The sequence below is a fragment of the Leptidea sinapis genome, chromosome 19, assembly GCF_905404315.1.
Source record: "Leptidea sinapis chromosome 19, ilLepSina1.1, whole genome shotgun sequence".
Lineage (NCBI taxonomy): Eukaryota > Metazoa > Arthropoda > Insecta > Lepidoptera > Pieridae > Leptidea > Leptidea sinapis.
Window position 1 is genome coordinate 5,485,198 of NC_066283.1, and position 12,630 is coordinate 5,497,827.

General features: G+C 34.5%; 1 protein-coding gene across 1 annotated transcript in view; it reads right to left on the reverse strand.

The window, feature by feature from the left end:
- The window catches only part of LOC126969979 (phosphoenolpyruvate carboxykinase [GTP]-like), a 38,761-nt gene extending 31,807 nt beyond the window's left edge, over nucleotides 1–6,954 (reverse strand). Inside the window, exon 1 of the mRNA XM_050815630.1 lies at nucleotides 6,849–6,954. The gene's annotated coding sequence lies outside the window, so the exon portion shown is untranslated. The remainder of the gene's footprint in view (nucleotides 1–6,848) is intronic.
- Nucleotides 6,955–12,630: the final 5,676 nt, after the last annotated feature.

Genomic DNA, 12,630 nt, shown 5'->3' on the forward strand with positions numbered 1-12,630 from the left:
CAAAAAAAAATATCTAAGTCTGGGCGGAGTGCTAGAGTTGGTATCTACATACAAAAAGGTCAAATTATGGATTGAAGACGAAGACGGCGCGGCGCAGCTAAATTAACTTGGACATCGTCGTGGCGTGCACTGAAAAGTTATGCCTTTTCAAGATTGTTAAGCGGCCGCGTAAATCGTGTGTATGTGTGCGTGCGTCGATTCATGCGCTCTAGTACCTATCAAATTGAAGTACTGTTCTATTACTGTATAGTGCCAAGCGTGGCTGACTTTACGATATGTCAATGAGAATCGGTTACAGTAGGTAACAATAGATTCGCTTTCCTTTTCTATCTAGATGTCTCTCCGTTAGAGGAAAAGAACATTCTCACTCGTTCGCTTTATTTTTCTATACGGTAGTATATTGTCAGTCAAGTTATCAAATAATTAAGTATACATATTAACAAATGCTTCAGTCACAATGACGCAGCGTGTATGACGCGTCAAAATTGTTTATTTAATTCCTATTGAAACATGAAATACAAACTTTTATGCATTTCATTAGATAACTAAGTAAACAGATTAATAAATGCTTCAGTCACAATGACGCAGCGTGCATGACGGGTCAAAATTATTTATGTAATTCCTATTGAAACATGAATTACATTTTTTTTTTGCATTGTATTATATAAATAAGTAGGTATACAGATTAATAAATGTTTCAGTCACAATGACGCAGCGTGCATGACGCGTAAAAATTATTTATGTAATTCCTATTGAAACACGAAATACACATTTTTTTGCATTGTATTAGATACTTAAGTACCTACACATAATTAATAATTGCTTCAGTCAGAATGACGCAGCGTGTACGATGCGTTCAAATTATTTATGTAATTCCCATTGAAAGATGAAATATATATTTTTAAGCCTTATCCATTTTGCTCCCACTATCAAAGGCTTATCAGGACCTTCGTACAATCTCCAATCTAATTCTTAAAATAATAATATTATCAACACCGCCCCCAGTTATGATAGCAACAAGATAATATTGTTATAATAATACAGAAAGCTAATTTTATTCATCGTTGTGAAAATATAAAATATATTTGTTTATCATCGATAATAGAATTATCAATAGTTTCATAGCATAATCAAAACAACTAGTGAAAATATTATAATACCGCCACGGGCGAGTAAAAAAGAAAGACTCCACGCCGTGATATTAGCAAGTGAAGCACCGTTATGCTTTTTCCTCCCATAAATAATCATATATGGCCTTTAATACTTAAATTGTATCATTTTTATGCTTTTTCACAACGAACGACGGCATTTTTAAATTATTTTATTGAGACGCAAACTGATCTGTCACAGACGATGACAATTCTCATAATGGCCGCCTATCGGCCTGTAGTAGCGTAAGTGTGTGCGTGGGGCTATGTATTTACACGTTAATCGGCTTGGTTTACTGCTACACTGTTATGTAAGGTGACACGGAGGCCTTATTTTTTTACTAGTCCGTGTATTCCGCAAAATTTAATTAAATATCGTTTACTTTATTAAATATAATTATATTAATTATATACAATTAGAGAGAAATTATTTTTTTTTATTCGAAAACTTTTATATATATATTTGTTTATATATTGTTCATTATTATTTTATTAATTATTTGTATATATAAATGAAATTTTATATTTTACTCCATTGTTTCACTCTCCAACTGGCATAGTGCCAAGGAATACGATGGTGCAACACATTCCGCAGTCTATGTTAAAGACAGCGTTACTTTAATTTGATTTAAACCTTAACTATAACAGCTAATATGAAGCAACCCAGCCTTAGAATTTATGAGCTCTCACAACCACAATATGGAACCATCTGCCGGGAGCTGTATATCCGAAGTGATACGACTTAGAACCATCAAGTCCAGAACATATTCCCTTCTTAAAGGTCAGCAATGCATCGCTTCACCTCTGGTATTGCTGGTGTCATTTGGCGTGATTTAGTATGTTCATAATAAAAAAAAACTCTTGTGGGTGGAATTTTGTAAAATCCGTTCTTAGTTGACCTCTACTCGTCGAAAGGAATATTCCTAACAAATTTCAAGTCTTTAGCTGTAATGGTTCCGGTGATATCGTGATGAGTGACTTTGATTTTTCAGAGGCTCAATTTTTTTTCTTGGTAAAATCAACTGGAAGACGTCCACTGCTGGACAAGGCCTCCCCAAAGATCTCCTCGACGATCGGTCCTGCGCTGCCCCATCCAACGTATTCCGGCAAACTTGACCAGATCGTCGGTATATTGTGAGGGCCTATCTACACTGCGTCTTCCGGTACGTAATCGCCGTCTGAGAACTCTACTGCCGTACCGGCCATCTGCTCGTCGAACAATGTGCCCTGCCCACTGCCACTTCAGTTTCGCAATCATTTGGGTTGTGTCAGTAACTTTGGTTCTCCTACAGATCTCCTCAATTCTGATTCCATCTCGCAGGGAAACTCCGAGCATAGGCCTTTCCATTGTCCTCGGAGAGACCATGAGCTTTTTCATAAGTTTAAGCTTATTATGATGTAATTAGTGGCATATATATTTCGGCTTTGTTTTTATATGACGTGATTTGTCTTTATTATGTATAGAACGTCGTTGGGTTGTCTCCACAGAACACTTTTACTCTGGTTGTCTCATAAAAAAGGATTGATTGTATATGACGCACTTCTACGACCAAAGAGTTCCAGTGTCGATTGTTGGTTGTTAACAACAAGATTTTATCTCAATCGAATTCGGTTAATTCTTTTAAAACCTCGGGTTTATAACTGCTTATACAAAGAATAAAATCTCGTCATAGAGAAATGCTGTTATTGTAAGTATTTTCTTACGCATAATGTTTGACTTAATCAAATTACGTCATTTACATCGATATATTATTTACTGCATTGTTATCTTGTTATTTCATACTTCATTAGGTCTTGTATTTTCCTTGTGATTGTTTTCGCATCTTTTCCTAACTTACGTAGGTAACTAACGTTGCAAATTCTAATGTTGTAATTCTGAGTTGGAGTTTTAAAATAAATGATTGAAGATGAATGATTGAATTAAGGTACCTACTTTTATAAAAAGTGTTGGAAGAAGGAAGTGCGATTAATCGGATTCGCCAATAGTCTTCCCTTGATGAATAATGTAATATTTATACAATAAAGCATTTCATTGGTTGTCGATTCTCCGGGCCTGCAACGTGTACGGCGAACGAACTGCCGATTACCTAATACCTCGCTTGCTAAATGAGCTGCCCTTCAGTGAGCGGCAAAATTTAAATACTAAAAACATTAATTATAGAATAAAGGATTACCTATTACATAAATTATAGCAGCTAAGAGAATTTGAACCTGCTAAGTCATATTTATAAGTTATATTTATTCGTTTTTAAGTCTTTTAAAATATTTTCACTGTGTTCATTTAATTTATAGCATAAGTTGTTGTTGAGTTGTGACGTATTATTAAGTGTTATTAGCATTAGTTGTTAACCTTTGTGGTTTTTTTTTAGATGCTAATTTGACCTAGTTTTATATCGGTATATGTAATATGATAAATAAATAAATAAAAAAAAAAAAAAAAATAGCTGTATTTTATGTCATATTACATACTAGGTGATGCCCACGACTTCGCCCGCGTAGATAAAAGGTTTTTAAATATAATAAGCAAGTTTGGAATTGAAGATTATCCCATGTTCTATTCCAGTTCCGGTTCTCGTTTTCGCTCCCGTTCCCAGTATATTCTATGAATCTTATCTCGAGGAAGATTGCTATGGCAAGTTTAACCTACTATTGTTATAGCTATAGTTATAGCTCATCGACATGAATTTAAAATTTTCACAAATCCCGCGGGAACCATGGATTTTTCCGGGATAAAATTAAGCCTATGTCCTTTCCCAAGCTCTTGCCTATCGCTGTTTTTTTTTTTTAATTTTTTTTACATTTTTTTTTAAATTTGTTTGATTATGAGTCAGCATTAAAAAATACATACAACTTCAATTTTCACCCATCTACGATCATCAATATTAATATTAAATTACTTTTGTATCGCGATTTTAATATAGGCAATACAACGTTTGCTGGGTCAGCTAGTATTATATAAGAACGCAATATACTCGTAGGCAAGGCAACTGTTCGAGCATTCATAAAATGAGCGAGCATGTATAAATTCATCGCGAACAAAGATAGAACAAAGAAAGAATGCTCTTTATCTATTTACAAACACAATTGGCCTTACAAATAAACTTGGTATAAAGTTATACCTGAAAATAAAGGACATGCAAAATGTTGACTCTATCTCTGACAACACTGTCAATACAAACTGTCCAGGAGGGATCGGCACATAAGTACCGAAAACTATTCCACCTCAATATTTTTATACGATCCTCTTCAAATTGGTCTACTGTTGGTACAAAGCATGTTGCCATGGGGCAACCCATACCTATATATTTTTCATGGATCAAAAGTAGCCAAATTTGAGATTTTTCAAGCCTTTAAAAATTCATATATGTAATAATATTAACTTTATCGTGAAGTCATAGGACCTATTTTATTTGTATTTTAATAAATAATATAAAAAATGTCCGGTAGAATAATAAAGATTCGTTGCAATTGTTTATGGAATATGACTAGGGGTTGCCCCGTGGCAACATGCATTTCATCAATACAATATATAGAATATACATATAAAAAAGATATGGTGTCGTGGGACACCAGGTAGGAACGAAGTTCCTTCGGCTAATTTCGAATCGACACAATTTGTAAAAAAAAGAATCGTGTTAAATTTTTTTTATGTAAGTTTTCTTGATTTTTCTCTTAAATTTTGTAGATTAGTTTTTATTTAACTACACAAAAGTATTTAGGAAATTCAGTATTTTAGGGAATAATAAATTACGTAAAATAAAAAAAAATTGTAATCCAAATTATCAATTAAAATAACAAAATATGTCTCTTCATTTTTGTTTGACAACATAAAATTACATAGAAATAGAAACGACTGTCGCGCCTGAGCACGTCTCATTTAACGGTTTTATTCCACGGACTTTTTCTTACGGTTTTACTATCACTTTTTTTTCAGTTCAGTCCCGCAGCAAAATCCCTATCTCCTCCAAGCCTGCCGTAAGGAACTTCGTTCCAAAAATTTTGGTGGAATAATTTTCGGTACTCATACGCCGATTCCTCCTAATACAACCAATCACTTACAAAATCTTTTTGTAAACATTTATATTATATCTTTAGTTTATTTTCAGGTAAAACTTTCTTTTTTAAATATCAAGTTTATTTGAAAGTACGAATGAGTATTAGCTTGTTCGGTCTAAGTGTTATAACTTGAAGTAGACACTATAAATGGCGTTTGAATTACTGTGACACTGGATTTGTAACATATCCTGCACGTAAACCTGCTCCGAATACCATCATAAGGTATACTGGTATCCATTAGTACTTTATAATTAGATTAATGAGTGGAAACTTGTTCGATGCAACCGCAAAATAAATAAATATAATTGTGAACTATTCCAAACTTACAAATAAACTTGGTATAAAGTTATAACTGATGATAAACAAAGAAAATGCAAAATGTTTACATCATCGTTGACAACACTGTCAATACAATGATAATTCTGAATTTTCCTAATGACAAGCTGCCTTGCAAATAAACGCGGGAAATGTTATACGTCCAAAAATACCATTCGTAAGCAAAATGTCTATTTGTAAACATTTTACATATTCTTGGTTTTTGATTAGTTATAACTTTATGACAATTTTATTTGTAAGGCCGTTACATTCTATAGTAATGTAGTATTTTTAAGAGCGTCGCTCGGTGACACAAAGGTCAGGGCCGTTGCCTCTCATCCGGGCGGCATCGCTTCGATACTACCACTAAAATAAATGAACATAACTTTTTAAAACAAATAAAATAAACTCTCTGAAATACCTTATATGTTTTTAAGCGCATCTTAATTTAAAAAAAGTACATTAATCAGTTTTTTATACATTTTTAAACAGTAACAGACCTATCAATTTGAATTGTTTATTGCAAATATCTTGAATTCTTTTGCAGATAAGTCAAAAGTGATTAGATACAATTTTATATTTACAATTATTTTGAGATCTACAATTTTTATTTGAAACTTTTTTTATTGTATTATTATTATGATTATTTTAACTTACAATAAATATGCAGGCTTGTTTGCACGTAAATTAAACCTTGATTTTACTGGATTACACTTACCTATTTCTTTTCAAATTAATATTCTGTATGTCTATTTGAGATTATAACTTTAAAGACCCTACACAGACCTGAAGAAATTTCAAGGTTATGTGTGAATTAGACCAACTCGTATCGGGTCAGCTTGGTTCACTACTACTACGGTAGGGGCTAAAAAAGAGGTTGTCACTGGGTCACCTTCACGCAAAATAGGTGCCCAGTAGACGTCGCGTAGTAGAAAATAGCCTGATGATACCTCCGTAGTGTAGTATTTTATACAATCTTAAAAATACAGAAAGATTTTCCAAAACAAATTTCGAAATCCAAACGTGTTTATCATTCCTACATAACATTCACAGGTGAGACGAATGATCTACATAAAAATATTATAGGCGAATGAGGGTACCTCGAAAAGCAAACCGAAAAATTTTTCATTTATATATTCATATCAATTGTTGAATTTCAGTGATTTATCGACTTTCGAAATACATTTTCTGTTGTAATACTGTTTGGGCATTTTAAATGATTAATGAAAAGATTTTTTATTGTTAACCAAATCATATTTTGACATTTGACATTGTCAAGTTGACAGACAGTTGAACTTATTTTAATAATAAAATAAAACAACAGCTTACTTGCAAACAGCCAGTGCGCGATGAGTGAAAGGAGTCACGGACTGATAAGCGAATGTTATTCTGTGTTCACTCACGTGTTCTGTTGGAAATAGTCTCTGATGTACTGAATTAAAGATGCGATCGAATCAGTGATCGAATTGATTCTGATGACTACAATCGACAATTCCGCAATGTATATTGGTGCTTTCCTGCACGATCTATGTTAAGGATGACCAATTTCTATGCGAAGTAGATAGAGTATTTCTGATTCAAAAGACGGAATCAATAATACTAAAAAAAGCGTATCATTAATTTGAATTTTGAATAATATATTTTTTCCTAATAACATTTCATAATAATGATTTGTGAAACGATGAGGAACTATTTGAATTTCGAATGTTATAGTTTTTGAAAGGTTGCAAACTTCTTAGTAATAAAAAAAAAATTGGCGGGAAATCATTTATCACAAATCAAAGTTTTACGTACGCAACGAGAATGGAATTAAGTCGAAAAGATTTTAGAGCGATGATTTTTTATGATTTTGAAAGTTCTCTCTCTCCGCAAGACTGTGCCGCTCGTCTTTAAAATGCTTTTGGGAGAGAAGCACCTTGCTTGAGCACCGTGAGGCGATGGTGTGCTGAATTTGACGGAGGTCGTGTTTCTTTACATGACGAATTTCGTAAAGGGCGGCCTTCAACTGCCGTCAACGAAAATAATGCGGCTACTCTTAAGCGGCTAATTGAAGAAAACCCGCGGATTACCTATAAGACAATTCGAGGACTATTAGGAATTGGTATGAGCCAAACTCAGAAAATTTTACAAGAAGAATTAAAAGTTCGGAAACTTTGTTGTCGTTGGATCCCTCATGAACTGACAGCGGAGCAGGGCGGGCGTGGAATGGTGCTCACAGATGCTAATTATGTACGACCACGGACATTCTAATGCTGTTTATGTTATGACATTGTCACAGGAGACAAAACGTGGATTTATTGTTTTGCACCCGAAAAAAACAGCAATCTTGTGAAACAAAATTGAGGCAGGCGAGAAACGTTGGTAAAAAAATTATCGCATTTTTCTTCTCAGCTACGGGTCCTGCACAATTCCACTTGAAGATCAAAAGAGTGTCCATGCCGAGTGGTATTTTACCATTTGTTTAACCAGGTTGTTAAAAAAGATCGCGAAAGACGACCAAAAAGCCGCGTTCTCCTACATCATGACAACGCTTCTTCACACACGGCCAACAAAACTAAGTCATTTTTAGCTTCCGGAAAGTACAACTTGTTACCCAACCTGCCCGACCGACTGATGAGAGGTTGTGTTATAAGGGATACTAAAACACGAATGTTGTGATAAACCCATATTCGTGTTTAACGTACACTCGAGGCGAAGCCGAGTGTGATAATAGTATCACATGAGTGTTTTAATACCTAATTATCAACAGTTGCATACAAGACTTTATCTACATCCATAATATGAATCCTCTATAAAATATTCGGAAACAGTTAGCTTACTGCTAACATTTAAAAAGCCATTCCTAGTAACCATAATATCATCCAAAGGAGTGTTATTATGGAAACGGATGATATAATGTTGTACTGAATTTCATTAGAACACTCGTTTGGATGATATAATGGTTATTAGGACATTGAGTGTTTTAATGTTGGCAATTAGCTAACTGTTTTAGAATCTTTAATACAGGATTTAAAGCATGGGTGTAGATAAAATCGAAAAGATTTTTCAGAATGGAAATAGACCAAGCCTGTGTTCCGCGCCTGATTTTTTTCTAATATAATTTGTCGAATGATTTAAAAGTCTTATTTTGAGTGAAAATATTTGAATTCGATTTCTTTAAAGATCTATGTAGGTATTCCAAATCCGATTCAAATACTTGTATGAGGCTTAAATCTTTTATTTGCGTTCGGATTCAAAGATTATTTACGATATTCTTCAAGCATAGAATTGAATTTTTCAATGTGGAGGTATTATCAATGCGGGGCACAATGGTTTGTATGATACGTGTGAAAGGGGCCCACCTGTGGCCGATACCCATTGTTGTTCTCAAAGGGCTAGGCGATCAAAGGTTTGCTACGTTATTTATGAAACCTACTATTTTTCTATCGCTAGGAGCACTGCGTATTTTGTTTTAAATGGACATTTTTAGTGTTAATTAAATGAGAATATTTCTGAAGTAAAACTTATTTATGCACGCAACTGTTTCGAATCTCGCCCACCACGTATCACCGTGTTTTTGGTTTTCCAATTAATACTCGTATGTACGATTATTCGACGTTAGTTCTTTTTTTTTAAGTGAAAAATTCTTTAGCCGTGTTGGGCACTTTTGGAACGAAGTTCCTTACGGCAGGCTTGGAGGGGATAGGGATTTTGCTGCGCGACCGAACTGAAAAAAATGTGATAGTAAAACCGTAAGAAAAAATCCGTGGAAAAAAGTGCGAAAAGTACTGAACTGATCAGAATAATATTTTTTAATGTACCATTAGATGCAGCGAGTTTCGGAGAAGATTTCAGTATATAATATGTTGGTTCGGAGAAGGTTTAGTATATAATGCCTAAAAAAAGATTATTCTGAAAAAAACAGTGAGAAAAAAAAACAGAAACCCCGCGCAAAATGGCGCGTTTGAAGAGCCGAAATATCTTGCCGGGAACGAATATTTATTTTTTAATTGAATAAGAATGTTTTTATCTATAATTTGAAGTGTTTGATAATTTTTAGAATGTAAAAAATCAAATTTAAGTACTTTTAAAATTCATGCATATACCCTAAAATTCCTCTACAGAAATCACAGGGTGCTAGGTCGGGGCTATGTGCGGGATGGGTGACGAGTTGTACTTTTTCGGAAGCTAAAAATGACTTAGTTTTTTTGGCCGTGTGTGAAGTAGCGTTGTGATTATGTAGTACGCGGCTTTTTGGTCGTCTTTCGCAAACGTGGTTTAACACCCTGGGTAAACAGAAGGTACCACTCGGCATTAACATGCTTTTGATCTTCAAATGGAATTGTGCAGATGGGACCCGTAGCTGAGAAAAAAAATGCGATCATTTTTTTACCAACGTTTCTCGCCTGCCTCACTTTTGTTGGCCTGTTCTCATTTTCAAACACCCATTTACAAGATTGCTGTTTTTTTTTCGAGTTCAAAACAATATTTCCACGTTTCGTCTCCTGTGACAATGTCATAAACAGCATTAGAATGTCCGAGGTCGTACTTCATTAGCATCTGTGAGCACCATTCCACGCGAGCCCGCTTCTGCTCCGCTGTCAGTTCACGAGAAATTCAAATTCAAATATTTTTATTCAAAATAGGATTTATAATCACTTATTGAACGTCAAAATCTACCACCCATTCAAAAGAGACTGCCTCAGACCTGAGAAGAATGGGCGCAAGAAACTCAGTGGGCTTTTTTTTTATATAAAATATGGATTACAATGTAAAATCGTACAATAAACATTTATAATTAAAGAGCCTCAGGGTGTTCGCTTTAATCCCAGTCCGTGGTGTCATTAAGAAAATCGTTTATGCTATAATAACCTTTCCCACACAAACGTTTTTTAACAATTCTATTAAATTTCGTAACACATTTGTTTTGTACATTTTCTGGGATCATATTGTAGAAGCATATACATCGCCCAACAAAAGACTTACTAACTCGACCCAACCGAGTAGTAGGCATAACAAGTTTATGTTTGTTCCTCGTGTTAACATTATGAATGTCACAGTTTCTAGAAAATTCCTCAATGTGCTTATGAACATACAAAACATTATCAAAAATCTATTGAGAAGCAACAGTCAAAATGTTTATTTCTTTAAATTTTTCTCTTAATGATTCTTTAGGAACTAGGTTATAAATCGCGCGAATAGCCCTCTTCTGCAGCACAAAGATAGTATTAATATCGGCCGCACTGCCCCATAACAATATACCATAGGACATAATACTATGAAAATAACTAAAGTATACTAATCTCGCCGTATGTCGCCAGTTAACCGTCTGATTTTCTTAACCGCATATGCTGCAGAACTAAGCATATTCGCCAATCCTTCAATATGGGGGCCCCACTGCAATTTGGAATCAAGAGTAATGCCAAGAAATATAGCAGATTCCACTGGTTTTACCACCTCTCCATTTAATAAAATATTCGCATCTACATTTTTGACATTTGGCGCGGTGAATTTAATATATTTGGTTTTATGATTATTTAACACTAAGTTATTGGCGCTAAGCCAGTACACGATGTCAGATAGAGCATTGTTTACTTCGTCATATAAAACTTGGCTTCGTTTCACTTTGAATATAAGTGAAGTGTCATCCGCAAACAATACCACCTTGTGTTTTTTTTCTACAAGGGTAGGTAGATCATTTATATAAATTAGGAAGAGGAAGGGTCCAAGAATAGACCCTTGTGGTACCCCCATACCGAGAGGAGTCCCAGGAGATCTCCTGCCATTCACCTCGACCCTCTGAATCCTATTATTTAAATATGAGATCAGAAGATCGACTGCAGATCCTCTTATATCATAGTGGCATAGCTTTCTGACCAGCGTTGAATGTTGAACACAATCAAAAGCCTTAGATAAAATACAGAAGATACCAAGTGCATTCTGTGATTCCTCCCAGGCCTCAAAAATATTCCTGATGAGTTCAACACCTGCATCCGTAGTCGAGCGTCCCCTAGTAAAGCCAAATTGTTATATATGAAGTAACTTATGAGTGTTAAAGTGAGTAAGCATTTGGCTTCAAATATTTTTTTCAAAAATTTTACTAAGGGTCGGCAACACCGAAACAGGGCGATAGTTATTCGGGTCAGAAGTGAGTCCCGATTTAAATATTGGTGTAATTTTACTATACTTCAGAAGGTCAGGAAACACGCCATGTTCAATACAGCTATTAAAAACTAGTGCTAGATATGGTGCTATGACATCAATAACAGAACTTATTATTTTTACAGATATGCCCCATATATCAGCAGTTTTTTTCATTTCCAAGGATCTGAAAGTTTTAATTATTTCTGCTGGGCTAACAACACTGAATTTGAAATTTTGTTTACATTCCTTAACATTTTCCAAAAGAAGTGACCCGGCAACACTGGTGGAGGAGACAAGGGTGCTTGAGATGGAAACTGGAATGTCGGAAAAAAACAACTTTTTAGTTGAAGTACATTTGTTCCCTTCAATATTAAAAGAGGCTAATTGACCAAAGTGGTCTGAGCTCAGTTTACTAATTATTGATTGAGAAATAGGTTTATAATTAGTAAAAATATTATCAATACAGCTTTAAGAGGTGCTGGTTACTCCAGTAGGTTCTAAGAAAATATTTGATAAATTATATGATTTAAACAAAGATTTGAATCTAATACTTGTGGTGGATTTTTCTAATAAGTTAATATTAAAGTCACCTCAAATCATAATATATTTCTTAGATTCTGATAATTTTGATAGAACCTCCTCCAATACACTCTCAAATAACTCATATAATGCATCGGGGGGTCTGTATATACTTACAACAATGGCACACTCAAGCTCTGCACAGGCTATTTCAATGGTACGTTCAACAGAGAGGCCCACAATATCTTTACGGTCTTTGAATTTAAATGATTTACTTATAAGTATAAGAGAGCCGCCACGTGTTGCCTTTTCTCTGCTAAACACACTTGCCACCCGATGACCACTGGAGTTAAAAATGAGCTCATATTTTCTAAGCCAGTATTCAGTAAGACATAAGATATCAATATTTTCATGGTTCATTACTAACTCCAGTTCCAGTTCTAACAATCCTTGCATATTTTGGTGCATC